This window comes from Mizuhopecten yessoensis, unplaced genomic scaffold (genome assembly GCF_002113885.1).
Source record: "Mizuhopecten yessoensis strain PY_sf001 unplaced genomic scaffold, ASM211388v2 scaffold1059, whole genome shotgun sequence".
NCBI classification, from domain to species: domain Eukaryota; kingdom Metazoa; phylum Mollusca; class Bivalvia; order Pectinida; family Pectinidae; genus Mizuhopecten; species Mizuhopecten yessoensis.
This window is the reverse complement of record NW_018403857.1, coordinates 18614-28215: the sequence shown is the minus strand read 5'-3', so window position 1 is coordinate 28215 and position 9602 is coordinate 18614. Positions and strand designations below refer to the sequence as shown.

The 9602-nt window shown below is 36.2% G+C and overlaps 1 protein-coding gene across 2 annotated transcripts in view; it reads right to left on the bottom strand.

Moving 5' to 3' along the window:
* The window catches only part of LOC110456786 (titin homolog), a 168110-nt gene extending 159112 nt beyond the window's left edge, over positions 1–8998 (bottom strand). For both annotated transcript variants that reach the window (XM_021507750.1, XM_021507756.1), the window contains exon 1: positions 8668–8998. The gene's annotated coding sequence lies outside the window, so the exon portion shown is untranslated. The remainder of the gene's footprint in view (positions 1–8667) is intronic.
* Between the last annotated feature and the right edge of the window lie 604 nt (positions 8999–9602).

Genomic DNA, 9602 nt, shown 5'->3' with positions numbered 1-9602 from the left:
GAGCTGGGACATTTCAGTGTGAATGGACAATCTAAAGTGACCACCCAGGTAACTCTGATAAATGTCTAATTTGTTGTTATGTCCTGAGCTGGGACATTTCAGTGTGAATGGACAATCTAAAGTGACCACCCGGGTAACTCTGATAAATGTCTAATTTGTTGTTATGTCCAGAGCTGGGACATTTCAGTGTGAATGGACAATCTAAATTGATTCCTGAGTGACCTTGGCAATAGATGTCATCATTGACCTACATTGTTGCAAGAGTATAAAATTCAGAGTATGTTTGTGTTTGTTTGAAGCTTAAATGTTCTCGCTTAACCTCTTAGGTTGCAGAAAGATAGGTGTCTACAGAGACAAAACCGAAAAAATACAGAAGGTAGATAATGAGGTCTGAAGGTTGCGATGAGGGCAGCAGGTTAAGTCTTGTTCATTTAATAAATCCCCTAACAAAAAAACATAGAAGGAAACCCTTGATTCTGCATAGGGCACATTATCACACAGAGGGCATCACACAGAGGGCATTACAAAGAGTGCACCAAAAAGAGGGAACCACACAGAGGACATCACAGTGTCGTTCCCTGATCAACATGCACTCTTCAGGATCCCTGTTTCACTGCAGGCAAAACGCAAAAGAGTTCCACTTTAGTTCTAATACACACAGTTATCTCCCCTTTATTTTGTTTTGTATATAAATGTGACTGACTGGGTTAAGGTACTCACTGTTGACCACTTTAGTTCTAATACACACAGTTATCTCCCCTTTACATTGTTTAGTATATAAATGTGACTGACTGGGTTAAGGTACTCACTGTTGACCACTTTAGTTCTAATACACACAGTTATCTCCCCTTTATTTTGTTTTGTATATAAATGTGACATTGACTGGGTTAAGGTACTCACTGCTGACCACTTTAGTTCTCATACACACAGTTATCTCCCCTTTATTTTGTTTTGTATATAAATGTGACATTGACTGGGTTAAGGTACTCACTGCTGACCACTTTAGTTCTTATACACACAGTTATCTCCCCTTTATTTTGTTTAGTATATAAATGTGACATTGACTTGGTTAAGTTACTCACTGCTGTCCACTTTAGTTCTAATACACACAGTTCTCTCCCCTTTATTTTGTTTTGTATATAAATGTGACATTGACTGGGTTAAGGTACTCACTGCTGACCACTTTAGTTCTCATACACACGGTTATCTCCCCTTTATTTTGTTTTGGATATAAATGTGACTGACTGGGTTAAGTTACTCACTGCTGTCCACTTTAGATCTAATACACACAGTTATCTCCCCTTTATTTTGTTTAGTATATAAATGTGACATTGACTTGGTTAAGTTACTCACTGCTGTCCACTTTAGTTCTAATACACACAGTTATCTCCCCTTTATTTTGTTTAGTATATAAATGTGACTGACTGGGTTAAGTTACTCACTGCTGTCCACTTTAGTTCTAATACACACAGTTGTCTCCCCTTTATTTTGTTTTGTATATAAATGTGACATTGACTGGGTTAAGGTACTCACTGTAGACCAATTTAGTTCTAATACACACAGTTATCTCCCCTTTATTTTGTTTAGTATATAAATGTGACATTGACTTGGTTAAGTTACTCACTGCTGTCCACTTTAGTTCTAATACACACAGTTGTCTCCCCTTTATTTTGTTTTGTATATAAATGTGACTGACTGGGTTACAGTACTCACTGCTGACCACTTTAGTTCTAATACACACAGTTATCTCCCCTTTATTTTGTTTTGTATATAAATGTGACAATGACTGGGTTACGGTACTCACTGTTGACCAGATCAGCTCCGTTGCTTTAAGCGACAGCCTAAATTATTGGAGTCCAGGGTTCATATCTGTATCTGGACATAATGTGTTTTTGCACGCGGAACACTATATAGTGTCGTCAATTTTGTTTTTGTTTATTTCAGCTTTACTTAATTGATAGAAAAAATATAATAAAGCTGAAATAAACAGATTATTGTGTCCGCAGCTCTAATTCTAGAAATATTTTCTAATTCACATACAGAAACTATGTGCGTTGTTGAACTTGTGGGGTTATACAGTATAAATAGCAGTGATATTTCAGGATTTTGTTAGTAAGGTGAATTCACAAGCTCAGAATGACAGTTAAAATTTGCATTCATTACATTCTTCTGACTTACAAGTCCCTAAAAACACACAACTTCAACAATGCATATAGTTTCTGTATGTGAATTAGAAAATATTTCTAGAATCGAAGCTGAAGACACAATAGTCTGTTTGTCTTTTTGTCTGTTTGTCTGTTTATTGCTTTCCAGGTTATTTACTGTCTTTATGATACACCAAATGGCAAACGTTGCGAATAAATAAACAAAGAAGGGCTATGATTTTGCTGGTACACAGATTCATGGAGCTGAACAAAAATTTTGCAGTTCATTTTAAAAGGAAACCTCATGAAAAGTGGATGATAATAGGGCAATAATTATAAGTAAGTGCCTGTCAATGACACGCGTTAAGGTGTGGATGTGTCTACACACATAAAACACACACAAAACGTCCTTAGAAAGAAAGTCACCCAATACACCTTGACATTCAAAAGAAAGTAATTTACATAAAACTACTGTCGTTTTATTTTTCAACAGATGTCCATATTAAGGAACTAGGATTAAAACCTAAACATATACATCAACAAGAAAGGTACAACTGTACAATCAAATAAAGATGAACATTCTTAAAGAATTAAAGCTGCTTGAAATATACTGTTATACCCTTCCGGCTCTTTCAAATGAACCTGTCTTAAGACCATCACTTCTGTGCTTACAGTAGAACTTGTCTAGATAGACCATCATTTATGTGTTTACAGTAGAACCTGTCTAGAGAGACCATCATTTCTGTGTTTACAGTAGAACCTGTTTAAAGAGACCATTACTTCTGTGTTTACAGTAGAACCTATTCTGAGAAACCATCATTTCTCTGTTTACAGTAGAACCTGTCTAGAGAGACCATCACTTCTGTGTTTACAGCAGAACCTGTTTAGAGAAACCATCACTTCTGTGTTTACAGTAGAACCTGTCTAGAAAGACCATCACTTCTGTGTTTACAGGAGAACCTGNTGACCACTTTAGTTCTAATACACACAGTTATCTCCCCTTTATTTTGTTTTGTATATAAATGTGACATTGACTGGGTTAAGGTACTCACTGTAGACCACTTTAGTTTTAATACACACAGCTATCTCCCCTTTATTTTGTTTAGTATATAAATGTGACTGACTGNTTTACAGGAGAACCTGTCTAGAGAGACCATCACTTCTGTGTTTACATCAGAACCTGTTTAGAGAGACCATCACTTCTGTGTTTACAGTAGAACCTGTCTAGAGAGGCCATCACTTCTGTGTTTACATCAGAACCTGTCTATAGAGACCATCACTTCTGTGTTTACAGTAGAACCTTCTTATAGAGACCATCACTTCTGTGTTTACGGGAGAACCTGTCTAGAGAGACCATCACTTCTGTGTTTACAGTAGAACCTGTCTAGAGAGATGATTACTTCTGTGTTTACGATAGAACCTGTCTATAGAGACCATCACTTCTGTGTTTACAGTAGAACCTTCTTATAGAGACCATCACTTCTGTGTTTACAGTGGAACCTGTCTAGAGAGTCTAATACTTCTGTGTTTACAGTAGAACCTGTCTAGGGAGACCATCACTTCTGTGTTTAGAACCTGTAGAGATACTATTTACCTTTGGAAAAGGTTCCAAAATTTGAATAATCTTTAAGTGACCCTCAATTAATTTTAAAATTGTCTTTATTATAGCCTGTAATTATAAACAACTTTATTTTTTTATTTGCAACATTACCATGACTTACACAAGTTAATCACATACGGCAAAATTTGGCGTGATTGTTTTAACTCGAAATATAACACCTGATAGGAAAACAGCACTCCAAATTACAGGTCATGTTATATACTTCCCTGAATTACCACTGAAATATCCCACTCAAAACTACCACTCAAATATATACTACTATAAATTACCATTCCAGTATACCACTATAAAGTACTATTTGAATATGCTGTATCAGATTATATTACCACTGCAATATATCTCTCCAAATTATCACTCTTCAAATTACCAATGAAATGTACTTCTCCAAATTACCACTCAAATATATATATTACTCCAAATTACCACTCAAACATACTACCAGATACTCAAAATTAGCACTCAAATATAGTTCTCAAACTTACCACTTAAATATAGTTCTCAAACTTACCACTTAAATATAGTTCTCAAAACTACCTCTCAAATAATCTTATCCAACTTACCACTCAAACATACTACCAGGTACTACAAATTACCTCAAAAATATAGTTCTGAAGCTTAATTACAAATATACAACTCCAACTTACCACTCAAATAGGAGTGAAACGATTCACCGCGATTATGGTGAACCGCGATTACTTGCTCCCGATTCGATTCTCGATTCACAACTCTGATATTTCGATTCGATTCTTACAAATAGACGCACTCCTAGTCCTGTTAAAACGCAGATTTTGATTGGCCAACACACTTTGCGTAGGCCAATCAAATTGCGCATTGCTGTTACTGCAAACATGGAGTACGAGTTAGCCGACCCGCCCGCATCATATAAATCTCCTGTGTGGAAACACTTTGGGTTTCCAATCGTCGACGGAAAAACGGAAAAAAATGTCACTATTTGCAAGATATGTTATTTAAAGATGTCATACAAAGCTGGCTCGACGACAGCAATGAACGCACATCTAAAACGTAAACACAATGTGGACTGTGATAAAGCTGCTTCGGTCAGTTCGGAGTCTTCCGCTAACAACGATCGTCGGTCTGAACAAAAACCAGAACATGTTGATATGCTCATTTTCCTAGCAAAAAACTTTGTAGTTTAAATGCATATGTGTTTACTCTTTATTGCTTTAAGTGAAGTTATCACATTATAGTAATTCCAGTTGAACTTTCAAGAATTGTTCAAGAACTTGTGAATATTGATTCATTTCTAGTCAAGGATCTATCTGGTCAAAAGATTATGTGTGTTAAGTTTTTGTGATACATTTCTTTCAATATGTCAGAAGTAGACAAAGACTTAATTGTTTACAGTGCTCTGATGCATGACTGCAATGTTTATATGATTTTGCAATAAACTTGCAACTTGTAAAAGTAATTTTACCTATTTACAAAGTGGTTTTTTTCTGACTTCTCATCTAAATTAGTAAATATGTTTGAAAAATCATGTATTTCTTGGATGCTAATAATCGAATCGAAATTAATCGAATCGGAAGTCACAAATCGAGATTCGAATCGAATCGAGATATACCCGAATCGTTGCATCCCTACACTCAAATATACAACTACAACTTACCACTCAAATAAACAACTCCAACTTACCACTCAAATATATACAACTCCAACTAACCACTCAAATATAATTACAACTCCAACTAACCACTCAAATATACAACTCCAACTTACCACTCAAATATATACAACTCCAACTTACCACTCAAATATACAACTCCAACTTACCACTCAAATATATACAACTCCAACTTACCACTCAAATATACAACTCTAACTTACCACTCAAATATACAACTCCAACTTACCACTCAAATATACAACTCATACAGAAAAATTAGAGTTCTCAAAATTACCACTCATACAAAAACATTAGAGTTCTCAAAATAACCACTCAAATATCCTGACTAATTCATTTAGGAGAACATTATAACATTACAATGATTTAGGAAGAGCCACACTTATAATCCAAATTCAAGCCAGGTCATCCCTGGTTATAAAAACTTCGGCTTTAAATTGTGTGAGCTGTGTACACATTACGTCGTATTTATGTACGTAAACATACTAACAAGTAACAACATTTTATCTAAAAGAAGATTACTTAAAAAATGGATTAGACAGCTTAACTGGTACATTGTAAGTCTTGAATGAATAAGACATTATTTTTATGGTTAGGGGTGAAAGACACAATATAAAACATAGGAAATACTATACGTACGACTTATACACGTACGACTTCTCCCACAACCACTTCAGGTTTCCCGTCTCATTGGATAAACCTGGTAGGAGTTGGTAAACGTTTTTGATTACCCACTTTGAATTAACACCTTGGACGTGATTACACTGGTCCATCTTTTCATGACGATGTCACATAAGTATTCTTTTCAATGTCAGTATCAGGGACAGCCATCAACTATGATGTCACAATGGAAGATGATGTCGCAAAGCATTGCTACTTGACAACATAATTAGAATACACTAGTAGGTAACAAAACACGTTTAGCAACTCCCAACGAGTTGGGTGTAAGGATACATAAACTGCTTGTAAAAAAAAGATATGGTAGTTATAGACAGGTACTAGTTACAGACAAGTGGTAGTTATAGACTGGTGGTAGTTATAGACAGGTAGTAGTTATACACAGGTACTAGTTATAGACAGGTGGTAGTTATAGACAGGTGGTAGTTATAGACAGGTGGCAGTTATAGACATGTGGGAGTTATAGACAGGTACTAGTTACAGACAAGGGGTAGTTATAGACAGGTACTAGGTACAGACAAGGGGGAGTTATAGACTGGTGGGAGTTATAGACAGGTACTAGTTACAGACATGTGGTAGTTATAGACCGTTGGTAGTTATAAACAGGGGGTAGCTATAGACAGGGACAGTTATAGACAGAGGGAGTTATAGACAGGTACTAGTTACAGACAAGGGGTAGTTATAGACTGGTGGGAGTTATAGACAGGTACTAGTTACAGACAAGGGGTAGTTATAGACATGTGGGAGTTATAGACAGGTAGAAGTTATACACAGGTACTAGTTATAGACAGGTAGAAGTTATACACAGGTACTAGTTATATGCAGGCCTAGGAGATAGTTATAGACAGGAGGTAGTTATAGACAGCTGGCTGTTCTAGACAGGTGGTAGTTATGGACAGGTGGTAGTTATACACAGGTACTAGTTATATGCAGGCCTAGGAGATAGTTATAGACAGGAGGTAGTTATAGACATGTGGTAGTTATAGAGAGGGGGCTGTTATAGACAGGCGGTAGTTATAGACAGTTAGTAGTTATACACAGGTGCTAGTTATACACAGGTACTAGTTATATGCAGGCCTAGGAGATAGTTATAGACAGGTGATTGTTATAGACAGGTAGTAGCTATACACAGGTACTAGTTATATGCAGGCCTAGGAGATAGTTATAGACAGGTTGTAGTTATAGACTGGTGGGAGTTATAGACAGGTGGGAGTTATAGACAGGTACTAGTTACAGACAAGTGGTAGTTATAGCCTGGTGGTAGTTATAGTCAGGTGGTAGTTATACACAGGTACTAGTTATAGACAGGTTGTAGCTATTGACAGGAGGTAGCTATTGACAGGTGGTAGTTATAGACATGTGGTAGTTATAGACAGGTGGCTGTTATAGACAGGTGGTTGTTATAGACAGGTAGCTGTTATATACATGTGGTTGTTATAGACAGATGGTTGTTATAGACAGGTGGCCGACATTTGCAAAGTTTGATACATTCAGATAACATTGTACACAAGAAACATTTTTATTCCAGCCTCTTAGTGTTACTGAAGTTAATTGAAAATTTAACTTAATACTCAAAGTAAACATCATTTACAATGGTCACATCATTGTAGAGCCAACAAAAGGTTTTTTCTATAAGTGACAACTCTGTATATCTAAATATCACCAGGGTATAGAAGTCGGGACAGAAACTCATCTAGATCTCTCAGCAGGATGGAAACATTCTAATGTATAATGATGGAGTCAACAGATCCTATCCCTACCACATACATTGAACAGTAATAGGTCTAAGCTCCCCACAACTTATACATCAATTTACAATGTGTTAGATATGTATCATCATATATCAACAGTATGTACTTTAAACTTTTAAACCTCAACAGTTCACTATACATTTTAACCTCAGTCAGTAATATTTGGTTAACACTACAGGGCCCAGAGAATTTGTTATAGCTATATTTGGACCTATACTGAGGTAATATTACATCTTTTAGGTGTAGATCATGCAATTTCCAGTGAAAAATGCCACCCCGATGATGGTTCTTGTCCAATTATCAGCTGTGACAAATTCTCAGGTCCCTGTGTCAACTCTACCACAGCAGGGTCCTGGGACATTGTTACAGCTATATTTGGACCTGAACTGTGGTGTTCAGAGTAATTTTACATGTTTCAGGGGTTTAGATCAATTTTCATTAAACATTGGGGTGGTAATTTTACCGAAAGTCGATCTAAACTCCCTTAAGCAGTTTACATGTAGGTCCAAACATAGTTAATACAAATTAGCATGTCCCTGTGGTCAAATCTACAAGCTAAGAAAATATTCTTCAAATTCCTGTATTAAACATGAGCAGGGCTGAAATGTCAAATATCTTCTGCAATTCTGAATTCTGATACGGGGTGTTATGTAATTTAATGTATGCAGTCTTGGCAAGCAGACTGTCGAACATTTGAAAAAAAAATCTGCAAAACTTATTTAACTTCAACGGGTTACAACTTTTTTAACGAGACGTGCATTTGAAGTAAGTTAGCGGAATGGTCACGTACAATGACAATGCCCCGAACTGCTGAAATGTGTGTGTACTTACCTTTGGAAATGTCGAGTACACCGAATTAGACCAGCTATGTCCTATTGAGCAATATAAACACACACAATACCACTGCGTGGCTTTTCTCACATGTCCCACACAAGGAAACAGACACCAGCAGACTTGATCGAAAACCGGCTAAAAATCATATTTCATTCAGTAGCCGCTATCCCAGTTCTTATATGTTGTTTGCACTGCCTCACAAGACAAATGGCGATATGCGAAAAGTCACCTATTTACCGAAATCTACATCAGAGATCAGCCAAGCGTATGATGTTCATATAAAGAGGCTACAAACGAAAGTCAAGCTTTCTATCGTATGTAGTGTACCCCGAATGTTGTACCTATATATATATACACACACACATGTATGGGTCTGTATAGCTACATGTACACTACGAAACAGGCGGTCGCGCCTGAATGATTTCAAACGCTTTGACAACATTTGTATCGGACGGTAGCTAGTAAAATGAAAAGCTGATAGATATACATAGTCAAGCATTGTTAGCTTAGTGATGTATGTTTCATTTTTATTTTATTATTTGTTTTGTGAAAACATTTGACAAAACCAGAAAACAAAGTTGAACTTTTTATACAAATGAACCGATTTCTAATGGTTCTGTAATACATTTTTTAATTATGATTCAGAAACATTACTGAACGTTTGGAATTTTTTTCTGATCGGGTTAACTTGATTGGAACACTGGTAATTTCTAGTGTATGTAGTTGTATGATCTACTAATGCTTATAATGCCTTTCTTTATGTGTTTATTTTAAGTGTTTCTCTTTACCTTGTAGATTAAAAATATTCACGAGTTTAAGAATTAAGATGACAATATGAACTGAAATGTTGACCCTCCCCCGTGTGACGTCACAGTCCGGAGAGGTCTGTAAGAGGAACGATCGTTTTATTGTTGAAGTACCGAAACAACTTA